This window comes from Trachypithecus francoisi, unplaced genomic scaffold, assembly GCF_009764315.1.
Source record: "Trachypithecus francoisi isolate TF-2019V2 unplaced genomic scaffold, Tfra_2.0 Lachesis_group13, whole genome shotgun sequence".
Taxonomy (NCBI): domain Eukaryota; kingdom Metazoa; phylum Chordata; class Mammalia; order Primates; family Cercopithecidae; genus Trachypithecus; species Trachypithecus francoisi.
Genome location: NW_022681458.1, coordinates 24607331 through 24618971, shown reverse-complemented (window position 1 = coordinate 24618971; position 11641 = coordinate 24607331). Strand labels below are relative to the sequence as shown.

General features: G+C 44.0%; 1 long non-coding RNA gene across 1 annotated transcript; it reads left to right on the top strand.

Annotated features, from left to right (window-relative positions):
• Window positions 1–480: 480 nt before the first annotated feature.
• Window positions 481–11245, top strand: LOC117094554. The gene is made up of 4 exons (XR_004441581.1): window positions 481–571; window positions 685–816; window positions 1883–1957; window positions 10954–11245. It is a non-coding gene; the product is annotated as an uncharacterized LOC117094554 (long non-coding RNA).
• Window positions 11246–11641: the final 396 nt, after the last annotated feature.

The following is an 11641-nucleotide window of genomic DNA, read 5'->3' as shown; positions in this document are numbered from 1 at the left end:
TCCTCCCACCTTGGCCCCTGAAAGTGCTGGGATTACAGGCGTGAGCCACCTTTCCACCCAGCCTGGAAAGAATGTTTTTGAAAGATAATGTTAATGAAGAGCAAACAGAGTTCCACTGATTAAATTAGGGCATTTGCACATTCTGTGCCCCACACTAAGGAATATGAGTGTGTTACTTTCTTTTTTTTTTTTTTTTTTTGAGACGGAGTCTCGCTCTGTTGCCCAGGCTGGATTGCAGTGGCCGGATCTCAGCTCACTGCAAGCTCTGCCTCCTGGGTTTATGCCATTCTCCTGCCTCAGCCTCCTGAGTAGCTGGGACTACAGGCGCCTGCCACCTTGCCCGGCTAGTTTTTTTTTGTATTTTTTAGTAGAGACGGGGTTTCACCATGTTAGCCAGGATGGTCTCGATCTCCTGACCTCGTCGTGATCCGCCCGTCTCGGCCTCCCAAAGTGCTGGGATTACAGGCTTGAGCCACCGCGCCCGGCCCCAGAGTGTGTTACTTTCTATATAGGAAAATGAATGCAGAGAATGGACAGCAGAGGGAGCCCTTGATGAGTTTTGACCGTCAAGGTAAGAAGATGGAGAGAGTGACACTTTCCCTGGTGCTCTCGGACCATGAGCTTATTTCTCCCCACTCTGTCTTTACTTCTTTACAATAACAGTTGTATATTATTTCCTAACAGAAGTGGCTATGATGTGCTAGCAATTGTGCCTGTCCTCACAATGCTCTGTGAGCTTGCTGCTTTATTCCTTCCTCTTTACAAGATGAAGAAAGTAAGGCTCAGAGAACTGCCCCAGGTTGAATTACACAACTGGTACGTAATTGAGTCAGGATTCCAATTCTTAGGGCTCTGGGATTTTAAGTGAATCCTCATGCCAAAGTCACTGTTCTGTGCCCTCACATCTATGGTTCTTTTTCCCCCTCTGCAAATGCAAAGGGGGTTAGAAAGATACGCTCAGAGTAACATAGTAGGTTCATCTTAGCAGGGACATTTCAGAAACACAATGCATTAACTCAAGGGAGGCACCCCACACCCAGCAGGCTTGTGGGGAAAGAAATGTGGAGGCTGGTGGCAATGGCAGTGTCCAGGATGTGGATATGGGAGCTTTAAAATCCTCCCATAATTTCCATTTACCACCACCCCCACCTGGTCTCTTATAAAAAATTGATATTATCTGAATCTTATGTCAAAAGCTTGCAAATACAGCTTCAAAACCCTTCCTGGCTGCCACCTCCCAACCTTCCCTAAGCTCCACTGTGTCTGGCCTTTCCTGGCAGCACTCACCCTCCCTCTAGTGAGTGATGGTGGGCTGGGCCAGGCTGTGTGTGCTTGGAGACCCTCAAAACGAAGGAGCTCCAATTCCACATCCATAATTGCCACAAAATAAAGGCTCCTGTCTTCTCTCCTTCTTTTTCTGGGACCCCCACTGCGTAGCTCGGCATGGGACCAAGTCTTCAGGGGGGCTCAGCAAAGACTTGGTGACAAGCTGATTGATGAATTCCCGCCTTGCCTGCCCTCTCGCCCACTCCTGCAGGCTCTGGCCCTGGTCCACTGTCCGGCTGCCTGAGGGGTCTGCTTTTCTTTGTTGAGTCAGCACCAATGAGTCAGGGCCAAAATCAGCTGCGGGGAGTGGTAAGTACTGCAGGAAATTGTGGGGATGGAGTAAGAATTTAGTGGCCCTAAAGGAAGGTATAGCCAGGAGCATCTGAAGGGATGGCATTGTGGGAGGTGGTCAGAGGAGGATCCTCTCTGACCTGCTGATGTTGTTGACCATTGGCTCTTGATGGAGCACTTTTCTGTAGTAAAACACAAGAGCTTACTCAAGTCATTGCCTAGGGCCCTAAAAAGGAACCCCAGTCTTGTCTCTTTTGTGCTTCAGCTCTACTCTTCTAGAGATGCCAAAATGGAACCAAATCTCCATGAACTCTGCTAATGGAAGACAAGGAAAAGGCAGGTAAGTGAGATTCTCAGATACATCCCAACAGCAGTTCAACCCTGTCCTTTTGCTGGAGCTGCTGAGTTTTCATCCTCAGTGGCTGATGGCATCGACTGCCCTCCTTCTGTATTTGCTCATGCACAGGTTGTACACACTAGTAGTGTGGACAGGGGGAGAGTTGGATATTGCTGGAAGGTAGGTAAAGATGGGCTCATGATGTTTCTCTATACTCAGATTTGCAGGTCCCAGGGAAGTTTGTTCATTTTGTCCTACTAAGCCTCACAACAGGTGCCCCTCAGCCCCCTAAGACAGGAGCAAGGAACAATAATGGTTCCAGGAAGGGAAGTCCTACACCTTTTATAGAACAGCATTGGTGGAACACACCCAGACTTCCCATATCCTGTGCCCAGGAAGACCATGCAACAAAGACCATGCAACAAACAGACCCTCATGCGTCCTTCCTTATTACTGCCATTCTTTTGGTAGACAGAAGCCCAAAATATTTTCAAGGGGACATTCTCATTCTCCATGGCCCTCTCTCGATGATCTGTCTCTTGGGAATGAAAGAAGCTCAAGAGTCCAACTTAGCCGGGCACAGTAGCTCATACCTGTAGTCCCAGCTACTTGAGAGGCTGAGGAAGGAGTTGTCTTCACCCCTCAAGAGGAGGGCAGTGGTGAAAACAAGTCTTGGTTTAAAAATTGAAGACTAGGGCAGTTGTTACCACATGATGACGTCACAGACTCTTGGTGTATCCCAGACAGATGAGGTCTTAGAGACGACCTGATGCAACATGGAGATTAGGAGGCTGGGCTCTGGTGTCAGGCCATTTGCATTCTATCAATAATTATTCTTAGTATCTGAGTACTCTTGCTACCCACTGGGCAAGTTTCCTAACCTCTTGAGGCCTCTGTTTCCTGGTCTATAAAATGAGGCTAATAATAATACCAACCTCATAAGTTGTTATAAGGATAAAATGAGATAATTTTTCTAAAATGCTTAGCCAGACACATGATAAGCAATCAATCTATGTTTGATATTTTTTTATCATTATGTTATCCTCTTCACTTCATAGACATTGAAACTAAGGCCCTAAGAGGTAATGTTTCTTAAAGTCACAAAGGCAAACTAATTGTATATGAACATTTCCATTGATTGGAAATAAGGGAACATAAGCCAGGAAGGGCCAGGTTATGTTGCAGTAATAACTCCCAAATGTCCACTTCCTGCCTACATTCCATGTCCACTGTGGGTCCAGTTGTAGGCTCTACTAGGTCCTATTACTGTCCTTTTTTCAGGACCCAGGCAGATGAAGTACATGGCCAGTCCTTTGGAAGTGACTCAGATCACTTCTGCCCACATTTCATGAACAAAGCAAGCCACATGGCATATGGGAGTTCAACAGTGTGGGTAAGCATAATCTTACAGGGAGGTAACCAGATATTGGTAAAGAATAATATAATTCATGACCATCTGCTATCTAAGCAAAGATGATCTTAGTGTGAACTATCCCCTGGCATTAACCAATTGAAACACCTGCCCTAAGATGTCAAAATCGGTATGCGAAACTAGACCACCCTTCCGTAGCATTAACAGGAACATCTATTGATGCCCACTCCTTGAAAAAATATCTCAAAATCCCCAAAGCACGGACAAAATAAAACCTTCCACTGACTGAATATTAACCACACTGAGTCATGTGACTCACCCTAGGCTGTCCTTCCTTATACCAGAACATCACAGAGGGCTCACCTCCCCTCTCCCCTCTTAAAGTGTTTTCAACCTATCCCATCCTATTTCATTCCCTTTTGCATTTCATTCCATTAATGTCTGCTGATTTGGTGCTAATCACTGGTCTAGGTGGTAGAAACACAAGCGAAAGGGGCACAGATCTTATCCTTAAGGAAGGAGGAAAACTTCCTTCCAGTGGGGGAAGACTAATAGTAAAGTCAATACATAGAATATATTGTAAGTGCTGGTATGGGCGGAAGGCTGTGAAACCACAATGGGGAGTCACTTAATCTAGCATGGGAATGTCAGAAAAGTTTGGCATGGGAAAGCTGAGGTTGCTGGAATTTCATTCTTAGAAAGGTGTGAGAATTACGCAACTAGTCGTCATCATGATGATGTTGGAGACAAACATTTACGTCTTTTTAGAAGCAAGTATTCAGGGTTCCTAGTATTTCTTATTTATTAGCAAGCATCTTTTCTGAGTGTTGGGCATTGGCAATGTGCTAGGCAGTTAAATGACACAGTCCATGCCTTTTGGGACTTAAGTAAGCATAGGGTCTTAAAGAATAGGTCTCTCTTGAAGACCGGAATAAGTCTTAAAGAAAAGGTGAATCTCCCAGGGAGCTTGTTCATAATGCAGACTTGTGGGGTCTACCCTAGATTTTCTGGATGTGGGACCCAGAAATTGACATTTCAAACAAGTACCTATGATATTTTGATCACACTTGAAGTTTGAAGGTTACTGCTCAAAAGAGAACCATAATATTGATGCATGTAGAGAGGGCCCAGGGAAAAATGGGGTGAGCATATTGAACAAAGAAATACATTGGAGTAAAAAATATTTGTGTTACCTGTGAGTCAGAGGCCAATGCCCTTTGAACTGTGGTGTAAAGGTTAGAGAACTTGGCATTTCTTTTTCAAGGTTGCTGTTGACTTCAGTTCAGGACCATCTCTTCAAAACTGCTTTCTTGTGCTAACATGTTTCTTTCTTTCTTTCTTTTTTTTTTTTTATTGTGTTGCCTCTTATCTCTTCCAATAAAACAATTTTATGGCAGAATCTGGTACCCACTTTGTGTACAACAGCCAATTAGAGGTAAAGGTGATTAATGAATAAGGACTAATGACATCTCTCTGTTGGCTTACAGTTTACAAAGAACTTAGATTGGTCTCTATCTTTTTTTTTTTTAATCTTAAGAGGGTCTCCCTCTGTTGCTCAGGCTGGAGGGCAGTGGCACAATCATAGCTCACTGCAGCCTCAAACTCCCGAGCTCAAGCAATCCTTCTACTCAGCCTCATGAGTAGCTAGGACTACTGCTGTATACCACCATGCCTGGCTAGTATTTTAAATTTTTGTAGAGATAGGATCTTGCTATGTTGCCCAGGCTGGTCTTGAACTCTTGGCCTCCAGCAATCCTCCTGCCTTGGTCTCCCAAAATGCTAGGACTATAGTTGTGAGCCACAGCACCCAGACTGTCTCATTTGATTCACCAATACCATGGAGATAGGTATTCTTATTAGCTTCATTTTTCAGTTGAGGAAACTGGATTTGGAGAGGATAGGCAACCTACCCAAGGTCGTGTAAGGTGATGATAAACTAGCCATGCTGAGATGTGCTTTGTTGAGAACTGTCTTTGGGACTATTCCATCATCTCTAATAACTCTGAATGAGCAGTTGGCCTCATTTATACCCAGACTGCCTCTGGCAGAGAATTCACTCCTGCAAGAAAGCTCCATGAATCCCACACCTATCACTTGATCCCCGCCCTTGGATTCTGGCATCCCTTAACACTGTGGTGGTCCAGGTGAGTGTGAGGGAGAGAAGGCAGAAAAGACCAAACGAAGGGTCAGAAGATGGAGGCCTCCTCTCACTCCCTAAACCCAGCAGACTGTCTGTAGCCCACGGGATGAACTTTAGGAAAACCGTAAAGAAGTTTTATGTGGTTTTCAGTCCTCTTCATCTCCTGTCAACTGTCTCCTTCACTTCTGGCCCCTTGCCTAACTTTTAGCTTGGTGTTCTCCTGTCTGTCCCAATGAGACTGTGAACTCTCTCAAAGTGAAAAAATTAGGGAGCTTGTGTGTTACTCAGGGGTATATTTTTGCTTTGAACACAAGGCCAATTTTGGAAGCTGTATAACCCTAAGGAACAGATGATTCGGGGGGAGAGTCTTGGCTGGGAAAGAATCTCTCGGTTGTCTGTCATTAGGGAGTGTCTTAGTCCATTCAGGCTGCCATAACAAAATATCATAAACTAGGTGCTCATAAACAACAGAAATATATTTCTTACAGCTCTGGAGGCTGGGAAGTTCAAGAACAAGGCAGATTTGATGCCTAATGAGGGCCTGCTTTCTGGCTCATAGATGGTGCCTTCTAGCTATGTTCTCACATGATGGAAACGGTCAGCTAGCAGCTAGCTCTCTAGGGCCTCTTTTTCTCCCTTTTTTTTTTTTTTTTGTTTGGAGATAGAGTCTTGCTCTGTTGCCAGGCTGGAGTGCAATGGCACGACCTTGACTCACTGCAACCTCCGCCTCCTGGGTTCAAGCGATTCTCCTGCCTCAGCCTCCAGAGTAGCTGGGACTATAGGTGCCCGCCACCACGCCTGGCTAATTTTTGTATTTTTAGTAGAGATGGGGTTTCACTATGTTGGCCAGGTTGGTCTCGATCTTTTGACCTCATGATCCACCCACCTCGGCCTCCCAGAGTGTTGGGATTACAAGCATGAGCCACCACACCTGGCTCTAGGGCCTCTTATAAGGGCACTAACTGCATTAATGATGGCTCCATTCTCATGACCTAATTCCCCTCCCCAAGTCCCTACCTCCAAATACCATCACCTTGCGGTTTAGGATTTCAGCACAGAAATTTTGCAGGGCCACAAACATTCTGACCATAGCAGGGAGAATTCCAGAGAACTGTTTTCAGACCTCTGGTGAAAGGAGGAAAAAACCAAAGACCCTAGAGAGTCTCCTTCCTTTTCTTTGTTATGTACTTTCTGTGTTAGTTCTTTGTTGTGGTACCAGCAATAGAAGATGGCTTTGTCTTTAGAAAACTGGGCTAGCATCCCAGCTCCACCAAACACTTGCAGTGACCTTGACAAGTCTCTTTACCCCTGTTAGGCCTAGTTCCCCCATTTGTTGAGTGGATATAGAAAGGCCCACCCTGTCCACCTCTGAGGGTGTCTGTGATACTGAAAGGAGAAGCTGTGCAGAGGGGAATTAGTGCCAGCTGCACAGCATGGAACGTTCCTGGGTGACACTTGTACAGAGTCAGAATGGAGGTGTGCAACCCCTGAGGACAGGTCTTTATGAGTGACAGCTCTGAGTCCAACGGAGGATTTCCACTGATCATCCTGCCATGAACATGAGCAAGGGTCACCAGTGAAGCTGTCATAGCCATCAGAAGCTAATAAGGCAGTAGAGGGGACTGGTTCAGAGGATGGGCTTGAGCCAGATTACCTGGGTCTTCTTGACTCTGGCTCTCCCTAGCTATGTGACTCTGGGAAGACATTTAACTTCTCCAAACCTCAGTTTCCCCATTTGTAAAATGGAGATAATAACAATTTCTATCTCAAGAAATTTCTCTGAAAATTAAATAAGACAAGAGTGGAGTGCTTAGCAAAATACTTGGCACAAGAAAGAAGTCCATGAGTGTTAGCTGCTGTTTTTATTACTATATTTTACTACATGAACTAAGCTGAGGTCAGTGCTTTTCTGGTGGTCACAGGGCCTGTACTGGAGGGGCCTGAAAGGCACAGGCTAGGCACTGAGCAAGTGGAAGAATTAATTAAGTTGGTAAACTGATGTAATCAGTGAATAATGCATTGACACTTGTACATACCATAGACAGGCAAATGCACGTCTGATTGGATTGTTCTGTTTCTGTGTGCTCTCTGAAGTGTAGGGGTAGGGCCAGTCACACAGGACTCCATGTGCTGCGACATCCTGTAAAACAGAATTAGACTCTGTTTTGCCTCACAGTCCTCTCTTGGGTCCCTCAAGGGAAAGAGGACTGACTGTGACTGTAAAGCTTTTCATACTGGCCATGTGGCCACTTCCAGCCCTGACTCATATTCGTCTGTATGTATATTCTCATCACCAAACCCCTACTCCAATGTGCTCCTCCTCCCCCACCTTAATCTTAAATGAAAATGAAAATGAGGCTGCAGGAAAGCTGCTCTGCTGTTTTATTGAAAACAGGTCTGGTTGGTAACAGCTTGCAGTTCCTGGGCTCAAGTGATCCTCCCCTCTCAGCCTCCAGAGTTGCTGGGACTACAGGCGTGCACCACCATACCTGGCTACTTTAAAAAATTTTTTTGTGGAGAAGTGGTCTCACTATGTTACCATGCTGGTCTTAAGCTCCTAGACTCAAGCAGTCCTTCTGCCTTGGCCTCCCAAAGGGCCACTACTCCTGGCCCATGCAAATATTCTTGTCCCCAGCCCCCATCTTTCTTTACACAAAAGTTTTGCAGGTTAAATAGATATGGACCTACTTGTTTTACTTAACCATATACCTTGGAGATATTTCCATAGTGTTCCATACAGAGCATGTTCATTCTTGGCTTTTACTAGCTGCATAGAATTGTTTTCCTTTTCTTTCTTTGTTTTATCCTCCCTTCCTCCCTCCCTCCCTCCCCCTCCCTCCCTCTCTCTCTTTCTTTCTCTTTCTCCTTCCTTCCTTCCTTCCTTTCCTTCCTTTCCTTCTTTCCTTTCTTTCCTTTCCTTTCTTTCTTTCCTCTTGCCCCTCCCCTCCCCTCCCCTCCCCTTCCCTTCCCTTCCGCTTTCTCTCTTTTTCTCTCTCTCTCTCTTTCTTTCCTCCTCACTTGGTCACCCAGGCTACAGTGCCATGGTGTGGTCACAGTTCACTGCACTACAGCCTCTACCTCCTACGCTCAAGGCATCCTCCCACCTCAGCCCGGCCCCCGAGGAGCTGGGACTATAGGATAGGTATGCACCACCACACCTAGCTAATTTTTTCTTTTTTTTTTTTGTAGAGACACGGTTTCACCACATTGCCCAGGCTGGTCTTGAACTCCTGGGTTCAAGCAAACCAGTCCCCCTGCCTCAGCCTCCCAAAGTGTTGGTATTACAGGTGTAGCCACCGCACTCGGCCAGAATTTTCATTGTATGTGTCTACCAGAATTTATTTAAACCAGACATTCTATTAATGAATATTTAGGTTTGTTCCCATTATTTTGTTCCACAGTGGGCAGATCTTATGTAAATATTTTCCTAAAGGCTGAGGAAGCTGACAGATCAAAGAGGCTGACAAATCCAGTGTCTCACATTTAATAGGGATTTATGAACAGAAGCCATCATCTTAGCAGGAGATAGTGGATCCTGGGCCATTACTCCCCTAGACCCAGGGCTTCTATACCCTAGAGAAGGGATGTGTAGGATAATTGAAGTTGGCCCCTTAAGGAAAGGCAAGAATGCCATGTGAATCTGCCTAAGGGCAGGATTTATGGTCAAGGTTGTTTTGATCTAAGTGCAGGATTTATGGTTAAGTACATGCTCTTACACAAGGAACAGTAGATAAAATAGAAATCTTAGAGGTATTCCCGAAACTGGGATTAATCAGAAGTCAACATGGTGGATTAGCATGTAAAATGGAGTTGCTTTAACCCGCACACCTTTGCTATTACAAATAGTGCTTTTTATATATATATATATATAATATAAATCATATTTATATACATATATAATATATTTATATACATATATAATGTATATGTATATAATTTATATGTATAATTTATATACATATTTATATACATATATAATATTTATATACATATAGAATATAAATCATAATTATATACACATATAAAATATAAATCAAATTACTTATATTTTATATATGATATATATGTAAGTCTGAATAATCTTGCTGTTTTATGATTTTATTTTTCAGTCTGTAAGATTGAACATATGTCATTTTGTTTATACATGTGTTATAGACTGAGTATTTGTGTTCCCCCATGAAATATGCTGAAGCCCTAACTCCCAATGTAATTCTATTGGGGGATAGGGCCTGTGAGGAGGTAATAAAGTTAAATGAGGGCGTAATGGGGCCCTGACCCATTAGGCCTGGTACCCTTGTAAGAAGTGCAAGAGACATCAGAGATCTTTCTCTGCCATGTGAGGACACAGTGAGAAAGTGGCTGTCTGTAAGTCAGGAAGACGTCCTTTACTGGGAACCAAATCAGCTGGCTCCTTCATCGTGAACTTTCTGGCATCCAGAACTGTAAGGAATACATTTCTGTTGTTTAAGTCACCCAGTCTATGGTATTTTGTTATGGCAGCCTGAGCTTACTAATACAGTAAGCATGTCTGAAAGCTAAAATTGCCAGAAATAGAAACATGGAATCACTAGGTCAAGAGGGGAATGCATTTACAAATTTGATACGTGTTGCCGAATTACTGAATGAAAGGGATACCCGCTTTAATTCCCTTCAGCAGTACACAGTAGTGCATGTTTTTTACCCACAGCTTCACCATCAAATTGTTTTCAAACTTAGTGTTCTCCCCTAAACTGAAAGGTGAAAGTGATTATTTTATATTCTTAACCTATTTTATTTACCAAGGAAATGCTCTATTACTATTGTAAATTGAATACTAGCATATTTTTCACATACAGAATGTAACTGTCAAAATAAAAACAAAGAAAAAAGGGAAGGGACGGGAAGGGAAGGAATGTAAATATTTTCCTAAAGGCTGAGGAAGCTGACAGATCAAAGAGGCTGATAAATCCAGTGTCTCATATTTAATAGGGATTTATGAACAGAAGCCATCATCTCAGCAGGAGATAGTGGATCCTGGGCCATTACTCCCCCAGACCCAGGGCTTCTATACCCTAGAGAAGGGATGTGTAGGATAATTGTTAAATGTGTGCTGGATGTTAAATGTGTTAAATTGTTAAATGTGTTAAATTGTTAAATGTGTGCTGGATGTTGTTGCCTATAGAAAAGTCTGAGTCTGAGATGTGTTCTTGTTAAAAAGAGAAATCGGGAAGTTTAAGGGGATGTTAATGACAGGTTGAAACTGAGGCTTCTTGTTAATGTAATCCAACAGTGGAAATCAGTCTGACTGTGGTCCCAGACTCTCTTACCTTCTGCCATTCGCCTAATCTGCTGTTGTGTAGCTGAGGCGATACTGTGTTAGGTAAGCCAAGGGAGCCATCAACTAGGTGGTTCTACACGCATAACTGCAAAGCCAGCCCAATCTGGTTCAACTTTGTGTTACTTCATGTAACTCAAAATGGTTAATTTTCAGTTACCTCCATGTTGCAGGTGACCTAAGCAAACCCAAATGGACCAAATGCAAAGCTGATGGAATCTAAGTGCTCAGACCAAGGAATGGGGACACCACATGGCATGATCCAATCAGATTTAGCCCTGGAAAGATCATCCCATGGCAAGATCCAGTTAGATCACACTTCCTGGCATCACCTCATTGCAAGATCCAAGATCATGCCTTTACCTTCTGACTATAAAACCTGCCCCAGCCCCCAGCTCCAGGAGACAGATTTGAGCCAGTCTCCTCTCTTTTCTCTGCAGCCTTGCAATAAACTTTTCTTTCTACAAAAACCCAGTGCTTTGGTGTTTGGATTTTTTTTTTTTTTGATACAGGGTCTCGCTCTGTAACCCAGGCTGGGGTGCAGTGGCACAATCATGGCTCACTGTAGCCTTAAACTCTGGGGTTCAAGCAATCCTCCTGCCTCAGCCTCCCAAGTAGCTGGGACTACAGGTGCATGCCACTATGCCTGGCTAATTTTAAAACATTTTTTTGGAGAGACAGAGTCTCACTATGCTGCCCAAGCTGGTCTTGAACTCCACTGTGGTCAGTTCTCCCACCTTGGCCTCCCAAAGTGCTGGGATTACAGATGTGAGCTACTACCCCCAGCCATGTTTGGCTTTTCATTGCATGCAGTCAAACAGACCCAGTTCAGTTTGGTAACACACATACCTGTCTGGATGG